Below are 12629 nucleotides of genomic sequence, written 5' to 3' on the forward strand. Positions count from 1 at the left end.
CTATCAACTCATCCTACACAGACTTCCCCATTTTCTCCAAAAAATAAAAACAAACAAACAAAAAACCCACACTCCTGCAGAAAGAAACACTTGCTGATGTTGTTGTCTAACTTAGAGGAACTCACCCCTCTTGTCTCCTACCAGGTAGTAAAATTTCCTATGTGCTAAGAACTTGCTGTCTGGGTGTGCCAAGAATCAGCCTTGCCTTGGAGAGGGGGTCCTAAGGAAGTGGGGGTTTGGGAGTGGCAGAAGAAACAACTCAAAGTCAATGATGGGAAGCAAGCTGACAGCTCTGTAGTCTGCTCCAGGTGGCTCTCAAGACAGCTCTTTGCTGAAGATAGATCTCTAAGTAGCTTTTTGGTTTTCTGACCAAAGACAGAAAACTTGCTAGAAAAATTCTAAAAGAGCTGTGTTAGCTCTCTACATACCATTTTTTTCAACCGAAGTCAGAAAAACTGCCAGACAAATTCCAAAAAAGAACTACGACTGCTCTCCAGACAGCTTATCTCTTGAAGACCAAAGCTCAGTCTTTTATTTATGTATTAATTCAGTCATTTACCCTAGGTTCTCTTTTGATTATCCCATGAATCAGCATTTTATGGCCTTAGACTCTGGATTCTTAGAAAAAGACAGCAAATACATTTCTTTTTAACATACCAAATGAACTTAGAGATCTGCCTGTCTTTGTAAACTGGGTGGGATCTTGACCTGAGATAACCATTCTCTAAATCTCTTTATCTCCTTCCTAATATCTTTCTGACAAGCAGGTTAATTAGTGTAGCTGTCTCTATTCTTTTAAGTCAGTGATTGTCCTCATACAATTCACATTGCATCCTTATATTTTGCATAGTTGAGAAATTCTGCAAAGGACAGCTCTTACACTGATTTAAGTATTCTTAGACTCATGTTTTCAGAGTTGTTTCCCACAGTCTTAAGAGCTGTCTTGAAGGTTTCAGCATTCTAGCTTCCTGGGATCATGCTCTTTCTATTTATCATAGAATCATCAACCTTGGAAGGGAGCATATTTCCCAAAGGAAGAACATGACATAAAATATATACATTATTATACAAACAAATGTTAACACTCATGGAGCCCCATGTCCTGCTGGTTCTGCTCCAGGGCTGGGAACTGTATCATGACATCCCTTCTGTGGTCACACAGAACTCAGTATCTGAGACCTTCAAAGTGGTCATAATAACAGGTGGTGATAACAACTGATCAACAATGTGGTTACAAGGTGGACATAACAAGGCAGTCATGACAACAGGTGGTCATAATATTCTTCTGAAACAAAGGCATAGTTGACATTTCCTGGGACTGGCAGCACAGAACATTTTGTAGTTAAGGTGACAAATCTGACAAACAGATTTAATAATAAACAAGCATGAACCTAGTTTTTCTTTACTTTAAGATGACTTTCAAGCCTAAAGTGGAGGCTGACTGGTTTATCTCTGATTCATTTGGGTGAATAAATAGTCATTTTTGAAAATGGGAAAGATAAGCTGTTAACATCTTAGCATGTGTAAGTCTATCCAGATCACTTTCCTTCTCTAACATAGACAAAAATCAGACATCAAATGCATGGAAAATGGGTTGTTCTCTAGAGTATGTGGGGACAAGAAATCTACCTGGAATTTATTTAAATCCCTTAGCTATAGGGGAGAAAAAGGAATGTAGAAAGTTAGGGGGAATTTCAAATATAAACCATGAATGCCTGGAAAAAGAGAAAAAACAGTAAGAAAAAGTATTGTGGCAGGAATAATCAAAATTAGTTTGTTACTTAATCACATTTACTTACCCCAAAAGCATTCCCCCATTTCTCAGATGTAATCAACAATTACAAGAGAAGCCCAGAGATGCAACAGTAGAGAATAACCTGTCCAAGGTGACTGACTTGCTTTCCTTCAAAGCTCTTCCCCCCAACACACACACACACACACACACACACACACACACACACACACACACAGTATTAGAATCTAGCCATTCCTTAGAAGATAGGTCCATAAAAAAATAAATATCTATTTTGTTTTGTTTGTTGTTTTTTGAAACAGGATTCTCTGTGTAGCCTTAACTGTCCAGGAATTCGATTAGTTAACCAGGCTGTCAACTCACAGATCCTCCCAAAGGCATGCTTTACCATGCCCAACTACTCTAGAGGCAGAAGCAGGCAGATTTCTTAGTTCAAGACCAGCCTGGTCTACAGAGCAAGTTCTAGGACAGCCAAAAACATACCTTAGAAAAAGAGAAAAGAAAAAGAAACTGAAAGAAAGGAAGAAAGGAAGAAAGGAAGGAAGGAAGGAAGGAAGAAGGAAGGAAGGAAGGAAGGAAGGAAGGAAGGAAGGAAGGAAGGAAGGAAGGAAAAAATGTGGTCAAAGCCAATGTCTGAAACAGGTTTGTGTTATATGTGGAGGTTGCCTCTGCTTCCCTTGACCCTCAGGCTCCTCTTGCTTCGGAAGCAGACTAGAGTTCTTTGCAGTGTACCAGAATTGCCCAGTGAACCCCTTGTATCTGTTTCTGCTTTTAGATAATCTCCCTGAAATTACAAGGGTGTTCTCTAAACAAGCATGTGCCTGGGTGTTATTTAATTAACCATGGAGCTATGAACATTGTGAAATTCAAGTTTACATATGTTTTCAAACAACGTATTTTAAATAAAGTTATCTGAACCAGAAAAGAATGCTCATTCAGTCAGTGTTCACTTCACTACTCGTGTCTAGAGACACCTCTGTGCCAAGTCCTACAGTAGGACAGAAGCTGCAGCCTTCCCTCAAGGAGGGAAGCGCCTTAAAACTACTTCAAGAAAGTTCAAGGAATTTTTTTGACAGTATCCCCACGGAATAAGAATTAATGTGTGGAGAAGAGGCAGGGGAACACCCTTTCCATCACATAAAATATGCATCATATCTAGATTTTGCTGCTCAACTGGCACACTTAAAAATGTGTCAGGATGAATGCCTGTCATTCAATCAGAAACCCTACATTTTCTCTGTAATGGGTTGCAGCGCAGAAATCCAAATGCCCTTGAGCAGCCTCCATTTTAATGGAAGAGACCAGATAGGCTGAAACAAATGAAAAAGCTCTAGGTCCCGTGTCAGCAAACATTTTCTATACGGAGCTTGACTTTATAGCTTTAATATCGTGCTTTCTGGCCCACATGGTTTAGCTTGTGTGGTACTTACTTAGCATTACTATTACATGAAAACAGTCATGAGTAATGCACAAACAAATAAACTGTCCGGGTTCAAAGAGCCAACCTTTTAATTGATGACCAATACTGTGGAATATGGAGGCATCTGCTTTTTCCTCACTATAGGATGCATGACCTTCCAGAAAGTATGAAACCATATTCCCGGGCAAACATGTCAAACATTACTGTCCTAGCTAGTTTTATGTCAACATGACACAAGAGTCATCAGGGAAAAGAAGCCTCCATAGGGTCGGACTATAGACAGGCCTGAAAGACATTTTCTTATTGATGGGGGAGAGTCCAGCCCATTGTGAAAGGACCAGCATTGGGCTGGTGGTCCCAAGCTCTATAAATGCAGGCTGAGCAAGCCAGTAGGCATTGGCTTTCCAAGGTCTCTGCATCAGTTCCTGTCTCCAAGTTCCTATCCTGCGTAAGTTTCTGTTCTGACTTCCTTCAACGATAAACTACAATGTGGAAGTTGAAGTTTTTCTTCCCCTTGCTTTTGGCCATGGTGTTTCACCTCAGCAATAGTAACCCTAACTAGGACAATGAGTCGCTGCATCCCTATGCTAGGACTTCCATAAACTGCACTCTGATTTCAAACTAAAAATAACTATTAGGGAAACTGAAGAGTTCCTTGCAAATGAGGAAAAGAGCAAGCCCAGTTTCAGGAAAAGTGCAATCTGATGGCCTGAGAACATTCTGATGGAGGAAGCCACACATAGCCATGAATGACAGCACAGGATGGATCATTGCAGTAGGAATTGTAATTTGACTTGACACTTAAGTGGGGGGCCTCTAACGAGAGATGAATTTCGTGTGGAAAGAGATGGGAGAGAGAGCTAGATTAGTAGTGTAGGCGTAGCTTGAGGAAAGCAATACTTCAATCAAGGTCGAGACTTAATGCACAGAGTAATCAAAAGACCCTGAGAAGCCAAATGCAAGAGAACGTTTAGAAGCTGACAAACTTGTCCCATCTGCCTAGTCTGCCCACATCAGGCCAGGCTGTATTGGGTGACATAATCCCAACCAGTCAATTCATTTATAGTACAGAAATAGACCAAATGCAACCTCTCCTAACGGGCATCTCATGCCAGCAGTCAGGTAGCTGATGTCATAATTCTCAATCTGGTGCACACATGTAGCACATGGCTTCTCTAAATTCCCAGGTATTGTCTGCTAAAGAGTAATACTCAAAGGTTCTGCTTTTACTTGTTTATTTATTGATTCTTTGTGAATTTTACATCATGAACCCCAATCCCACTCATCTTCCCAACCCCTCATACTCACCCACCATCCGTTCCACCTCTCCACCAAGAGGAAAATAAACTCTTTATGGAAGTTATAGTGTGTCCCAGGGTGCCCCACAGTATACCTTTTTGTCTGCATTTCTTTGCTTGCAAATATTCATTGTCATGACTCGTTGGTCTGATACAGGCTTCTACTACTCTACCAATACTGGATCCTTACTGGAACGCCTCTCGGCTTTCCTGTTGTTGACCTGTGTCATGAGATCCTAGGTTTGAATCTGTAGGACTGGCTTCTTCATGCACTCAAGCGGTTCATCTATGGGGTAGATGTTGGGGTGTGCCAACTCAAAGCCCTGGATCTGGGCCTAAGAGGTATCTAGACTGGACAGCCTACTGGCTCTTCTGCTCTCCAAACCCAGGGAGCCAGCTCACCTGCAAACCTTGAAACCAACTCTGCCTTGCTGCCCAGATGAAGTACACGACTCATTCTTTCCCAAGTGTGGCAGTCAGCGAGGTGCATGGGGGCAGCTTTCCCACGTGCCATAGACGGAGAGGGATGAGGGAGGAGAGGATGGCATCTCTCCCTCATCTACACCACTGCCCAACAGGCAAGAGGCAGGGCCTGCCCTCCACGCTCACACCCTCAGTGCCAGCTAACCTGCAGACCCCCACATCTAGGACCATGTGTACTGTGCTACCAGGTGAGGCGCAGGACTCTTCTTTCTTAATATGTGCCCTCTGTGGTTTGTTGTTTAGGGTTTTAAGAACCTTATTCCATTTCTCTTCCTAGAACCTCTTCCACTGGAGGCTTGGCTGCTCTGGGAATTGATGCATTGTCCAGATGGTGTAATGTCTCTATTTTCTCTTATTGAGATTAATTACAAGTTCTACTTGGCCACTTACCTCCACGTTTGTTTTACTTTGATTATTCTCTTCAGTTCTGTATCTGCTTCCTCTTAATATCCACCCTATCTTAATGACCTCCGTTCTTTCCCATTTGGCTAAATTAGGCCCAGAAAATACTTACAGAGCATCAACAATGTCCCAGACACTTTCTTGGACTTCTGAGATAAAGCAAGGAGTACGATACTACATCAATGCTCGGTGAGTTAGCAAACAAATAGCAAGCAGTTGAGGTCAACATACAGAGATTTCTGAATTTATTAGAATTTATTAGACACTTGTAATGTTGCATGAATCATTGTAACAGTTTCTTTAGAAAGCACTAGCAACATAATAGCAAAATAATAGTTTACATTTCTTTAAGCAAAGAAAGTCAAAAGAGCAGCTTATGGAAATTAATGAAGTCTGACAGGCATTAGATCCATAGAGGACTGTCATTCATTTCAGAAAGAATTTAAAACATGGTTTTGTCAAAAACACATGTGACTGTGGACTATGTGATCAAGACCATTAGTTTTATGTTTTTGTTTTTGTAATAAAATGAACTCACGCGCTTTCAGTTGGCCAGCTCAAGAAGCTGCATTTTTATATTTATTTTTTCAACTAGTCAACAGGTTCTAGCAGCCCCCTATTCACCTGGGCGGAATTAAAACCGTTACTCTAGTAAAATAAAAGCCTAAGATGTACATCAGTAATGTGGCTGATCTCCAGAAAAGACATCCTGTGATGTTATAGCATAAAAATAATATATAATTAATATACTTATATAGATAGAATATGTGCAATGTACAATATGGAACATTGCTCATCCAAAGTCAGAATACTGACTTTCCTTCATCACACCGTGATGAGATAGGGGCCAGTGAAATGGCCTCTGAGTGCCGCTCATTCTCTAGGAATTACTTAACACATAGAACTGTCTCCATGACTAGTTCTTATTCCTGAATTTCAGTTGACAAATACCATTCTCATACGCCAGTCTGTGAGAGTAGCTCAGAGGATAATAAATGTTATTCTGCATCTAGACTCAAGAATGAAGCACATTTAGGAAGATGCGATGGGAATCTGCTTCTGTGGCTGAGAAGATCAGGGACATATGTGCTGGGGCATATCAATCATCCTCTCTGAATGTTACTTCTGAAACTGATAGCAGAAGCTGGGCTCCCAGGGTAGGGAGCATGCTATATGTGCAGACCTGAAAGGGTTTTCTGCTCATAGAGGAAACTGCTTACCTCTACACATCTTTGTAAGTTCTCCAGGGAAAAGACTTAAATTATCTCTGTAAACTCTTTAATGATGTTTCTGCATGTTTCTGTAGAACTAGGTGTGCACTAAGCATGTATTGGAATTGATTCATCTTCTGTGTGATCTGAGAAAAATGTAGCCCCTGCAGAGAGAAACAGTGCATTCTGGCACTCCACTACCCAAGAGAAGTAATACCAGAGAAAATGTAGATTATTGAGACTAAGGCAATGTCAGATCTGATGGACCTCTACCTAGAAGATGACCTGAAGGACCCTGTTAACGGAGACCAACAGCAGGGGATCCCTAAAGAGGACAGCTAATCCCTGAGAGTATGAGGAACAGCGGTGTGAAGAAAGCTGCATGCAGGACTGTATACAACAGAAATGTCATCCTTTGACATCCTGGCAGAATCTGGCAGTTTATTGCATGGTTTATTGAAAAGAATCCTTGATATTAGTAGCTGTGGAAGGGAAAGGCAGGAAGCAGGTCTGGAATGACAGAGATTGAGGCTGTGGTGAAGGCTTAGTGTCAGCTTTGGCTAACTACACAAGGAAGACTGAGGCTAGAACAGACTTTCCACATGACCTGGGTTGGGTGAAGATGTCCAGACTTTTATACTTCTAAGTCAATTAATGATTAACTGGACTGGAGAGAGTCATGACCTTAAGTGACCCTCCTGAGGACAGTTGAGTCAATCCTTGAGGGGACCTAGCGATCAACACCCTCTTCAAATAGCATTCCTGGCAAGCATCTCAACAAACCTTCTCCAAAGAGCAACATGAACGGTGTCTCCAGGAACCTAACGCAGTGGACAACGGCTACCACCTGGGCCTCCTTCTTCATGTTTCTAAATCAGCCCTCTAAGCTCTGATGGACTATGCCACATGGGGAAACAAAGCAAGACAACCAGACTGATGAATCATGACCATGTTGCTTCTCTGGTCTCCAAGTGCCACTGGTGCCGTCACAGCCTTTCCTCACTATCATCCTAGGCTTCATCCTCAGCTTGCAGCTCTGCTGCTCTTGGTTTACTGCTCTTAGGAGCTTGCTACAGCTTTTCGTTCACCATTAAAACAGGCACGGAGGTACCAAATGATATCATAGCAGGTCATCTACATTTCAAATACATCCCTCCATGCACCAATTCTTCAGCATTACCTTTTTCTAGAATCAGAGTCAACTGCAAACATGGCGGTTCTCCATCATGGGTGCTCTCAGAGGTGCGCAAATAGCAGTCACAGTTTGTGGTAAAACAGACTTTGTTTGTTTTATAGTGGACACAGTTTCCCTCTCAGAATCAGTACCTCTAAATTTCCGTTGTACAGGTGTGACCCGCCAAAGTACTCACCTGGAAAGTGGTGACAGTCACACAGGACTGGTGCCAAACACCATCACTCCACTCCCGCTCACACCTATCCATTGTCAGAACCATCTGTCCTTCCTTCTGGGAACACAGAAGCCTATTAAATTCTCCTATGCGCTCAATCATTGTAAAATACAGACTCCAACTTCACACGTCAGCTCTCCATTTTATCACTGTGACAGAACGCCGGACAAGAGCAACTTAAGGAAGCTGTGCTTTGTTTTAGCTTACGGTTTGAGAAGGTATACAGTCTGGCATGACCAGGAAGACATGGTAGAGGGGTGAAATGAGGTGGCTAGTCATACCGCACCAGGGCAGACAGAGCATAGGCAGGAAGAGGTGATGGGCTGTGCGACCTCAAGGCCTGCCCTCCGTGACTCTCCATTTCCAATGAAGCTCCACCTCTTAGAATCACCTCAACTTTTTCAAATCAGTGCCACCAACTTGTAGACTAGGTGTTCAAGTACATAAGCCTATGTTTTATACTCAAACGGTAACACCCTGCGGTTTGGGGATGGCCAGAGGAAAAAGGCCTTTTCATCTAAACTGTTCATATCCATATTCCCTGGTTTTTTCTTGCCTTCCCCTTTACTCTTTTCTTTACCCAACTTCATTTTCCTGTTCTCAATTCATCAGTATTATTGACACCCTACTACCCTTCTTCTCCATATATTTTCCACGAGTGAACTAATCCATTGCTGATATTGTATTCATCAATTTGCCACCAATAATGCTCGACTCAAAAATGACTATAATCTTGAATTTCAGACTCATAAATGTCTCCATGTTCGAAAATAGGCTAATGTATATATTACATTAGAATATGTTTATATTTTATATACACATATATACATATTTTATATATAGAGAGAACATATATGTGTGTGTGTATAGTATTAGAATTATAAGTATTGGAAAATACGTAAGGTGGAGCAACACAAGCACAATTCATTTATCCAGTGAATACTCATTGAGTTCTTACTACCGGGATGGAGTGAGAACATTCGAGTAGCAAGGAGACCAGCATACAAGCAGTGAAGGTTGAGTTATAAGAATGCACAAAGTCTAAAAGATGAGACAAGGCAAGAAACCTGACCACAGGACTCATAAGTATTTAGCAGACAAGCAGCACATGGTTCCTGACCCTGATACGCTGGAGAGCCTTTCCCTTTCTCAGTCTCTCAACCTAGGAGTCACCAAGCCTCGCCATTCCGACCTTCATTCTCGCTATCCGGTTGGTGAGTCTTGCTCTACCAGTTAAGTGGGCAGAACCCACAGCACTGCTGTCTGTTTACCCTAGTGCTGGCTTTAACCCACGGTATGATCACCTCCTTCCCATCAGGAACCAGATCAAAGACTAGAGAACTCTGGTGTGAGTCAGCCATGAGGCAAACACACTGGTGGGAAAAGTCTCGAGGCTGTGCCAAAATGAAGTTTGGAACTGATTACTACTTGGGTCGTTTCCTGCCAAATGGGAAATATTAATTGGAATGGCAGTGACTCAAAAGGTTAGGGGTCAGGAGGACCTTCAATTGGTGTGGCAAGTTGAAGAAACTGTGCTATAAACAAAGACACACAGGTGCTCTGTAATCTGAATGCCCTGGCTACCCATGGAAACAAGAGCCATATTGAAGAATTCTGAACGGATGTGGTATCGCTGCACATCTGTTGTCTCTAGTCAGTCCCTCTTCAAACCTGATACCTGAAAGGTTATCACTTAACAGTCTCCACGCTGTCATAGACACATAGGTTTGTTGTAAATTATCCCTCGAAATTCTGCAGTACTCTACACTCCCTTCAGCAGCTCGGTAGTCGGTAACCTGAGGCCTGGCAGAAGGTGAGAAATGTGGAGAAAGTCTATGAGTAGAATTGATCTTGCTTGTGTGGTCCGATCTAAGTGTATTTACTGAGGCTCAGCACCATGGCTAAGGTACCTGGTTTCCGTTCATCTTTCTATTCTCTTCTTTGGGTCCTCCCTAATCCTTCAACCCATTCTAACCAAATTCAACTTCTTAATACTCTCAAATACTCATGTCTTTACACAAACCCTACAGGCTTCCGGAACATGAGACTCCCTGCCCACCAACCAAGAATTAGGCTTCTTCAGCCTCCAGATAAATTTCTATGTGTGTTTGACCTTACACACACACACATTTGCAAATGCCTTTCCTGACTAAAGTTGGGGCTTCTTAACAAGCAAGACCACTGTATTTTCCTTCTTCTGCCTCAGTGTCTCAGTGTATGTCTGAGGAATGAAAGAGCTCCCCCGTGTTTGCAGATGGAAAAACCTGGAAATTCTATTTAGCTATCTATAGATGTCATTTCCCAGCTTCTGAGTGGAGAAGGTCAATCAGCAGAAATAGAACATATCCAAAGGTACTTTATGTCAAAGGCTTGCAAATACAAGGTTGTAATTACGAGGTACACCATTTTCACTTTTTTTTGCAATTAATTAACATTTCTGTTTGAACCAGAGATGCTAAACTTAATCAACACACTGGGCCACAGCGATTTAAATGTTAGCTATTTCTGTTTTTGAAAATCACAACCACAATTACACACTGACCTTTAGTAATAGTCATCTAGACCTGCAGGGACCTCCTGGCAGGTCAATCAATCACCTGATAGCTGAGTGCTGTTGTCGTCATTGACTTACGTATAGAATGAAAGCAGCCACTGTTACCCCGAAAGTTCATGAGAATGGAAAAATTTACACGTAGGAAGATACCCTTCTGTCAACAGAAATTTTGACAATTGGGTTTCCTTTTTAAGCTTAACTTCTAAAATTATTCTTACGTGCAAACTATGATACGATTGTTAGTATTTAAATATCACATCTATTTGTAGCTGATGAATAAAGCTGTCTTGAGCAAAACTTTATTTTTATATAATTTTCACACAGTTCTCACATCTTACTTATACAGACTCCCTATCCTAAATATACAACACAAAGGAACAGAGAGACCTGAAAGGGAAGAAGAAATCATCACGCCAGACTATATAGCAAACTTCAGCTACAATGGACTTTTCAAATATGTGAGTTTTGAGCTCATGGTTGTATCAAAACCTGAAGATGTGTTCTCCTAAGTTCCCGTGACTTGTGTGGTAAAAACAAGAGGTTTTTCTAGGCTTTGGAATAAAACGAGAAACTATGCACACGAGGCAACAGATAACTGACTATGTCTGTTTCTTGGCGCACAGGGCGTGTATTTGAGAATCAGCAGTTTGAACTTGATGCCTGAAGGCAGCCGTATTCAGCCACTTCTCCTATTTGTGAAGGAAATAATTACATCATTCCAAACTGCACCTTGGTTCACAGGTATTTACTTCCTTAGATGAAGATCTCTGGTTTATTTTTCAAATTGGGAGCAGAACATTTTAAATGCCCACTTATTAAAATGATCTAGACAATGTAATGGCTAATATTAATTATCAACAAGATATGAGAATTACCTAGGTGACTGGCTGCTGGGTACACCAATGGAGGGCCTCCAGCCATACTGTACTAGATCATCTTCATTCGGTTAGCTGGGGTGGGAAGACCCATCCAAACAGTGGCAGGTGTCCTTCCCTGAGCTTAACTTCTCAGTTGCATAAAGGGCCATCAGCATTTGCCCCTCTCTCCTTTCTAACTGTAGAAGCAGTACACCCAGATTCCCCAGCCTTCTTGGAGGAGTTTGACAGCTAAGACTTCTCCGTCACAATAGACTTTACTGGAAATTGTGAGCTAAAATAAACCATCTCTGCCTGCGGCTGCTTTCTTTGCAATATTTTAATCACAGCATCAGGAAAAGCAGCTAAGATAGCAAGGTGCCCTGTTTAAGCCATTTCGTGAAATTTACATAAGTGAAGATGGAGTCCAACTGCTCTATGAATCTAAAGGAAAAATTTTAACATGTAAAAGGGCCCCAGACCTTAGCACGACTGACTCCATGATGGAAGGTATCATTCAGGCTGTAAAACTCGGCACGTAGACAGCACCTCCTGCCAAACTAAAACCAAGGCCTAATCCATCAAAAAGTCCACAGTTCTTGGAAAGTCTCGAAACATACTAGCCTTGCTTTTTAGCTTCTGTAGTTCTGCTTCTGGCTAACTGTTCTTGTTAACTGAAGTGTGTCAACCCAGAACATGGATTTTGTGCTTAAAAGCTCCCCAAGAGAAAGGCTAATGTGACTTTGTATTGGCTTAAGCCCATGTCCAAGCAGTGGTCTCTGGTGGATCTCCACAGCGATCCCATCAACTTACAGAAGAACTCAGGACCCATTTCTCCTGGGTTTGCTGAAGCCCTGTGTTTTAAGGAGGACAGAACATCTATAGTCTTCAACTTCTCCACCATCTGGCTCTTCTGACTTGATTAACCTTTGCTAATTGACAGCTACCAAAGCAGCTCTATTTGTGGTGCCTCTGAGTGAGACATGTTCTGTATTTCTCTAATTTTGGCACTACCCTGACAATGACAGTCACTGCCTGGAATTGCTCATCCTAGTTTCTTGGGAAGCTGAAAAAAATAGTCAAAGCTGACAAGCTACTCTAATATTTCAAAAATGGTTATTTTCTTAGGTGTAAAATACCTCCTGCTTCTCGAATGTCCCTGTGCACCTCTCTTCTCCCAAGGTCTTTTCTAACTCTTCACAAATGGAGACTACACACTCTTCTGCCTCTGTGGCCACTATCTCA

General features: G+C 41.9%; 1 non-coding gene across 1 annotated transcript; it reads right to left on the reverse strand.

Moving 5' to 3' along the window:
* Positions 1-356: 356 nt before the first annotated feature.
* LOC120102614 (U7 small nuclear RNA) lies at positions 357-418 on the reverse strand. The gene has a single exon (XR_015687315.1). It is a non-coding gene; the product is annotated as a U7 small nuclear RNA (small nuclear RNA).
* Positions 419-12629: the final 12211 nt, after the last annotated feature.

The sequence above is a fragment of the Rattus norvegicus genome, chromosome 4 (genome assembly GCF_021556685.1).
Source record: "Rattus norvegicus strain SHRSP/BbbUtx chromosome 4, alternate assembly SHRSP_T2T, whole genome shotgun sequence".
NCBI classification, from domain to species: domain Eukaryota; kingdom Metazoa; phylum Chordata; class Mammalia; order Rodentia; family Muridae; genus Rattus; species Rattus norvegicus.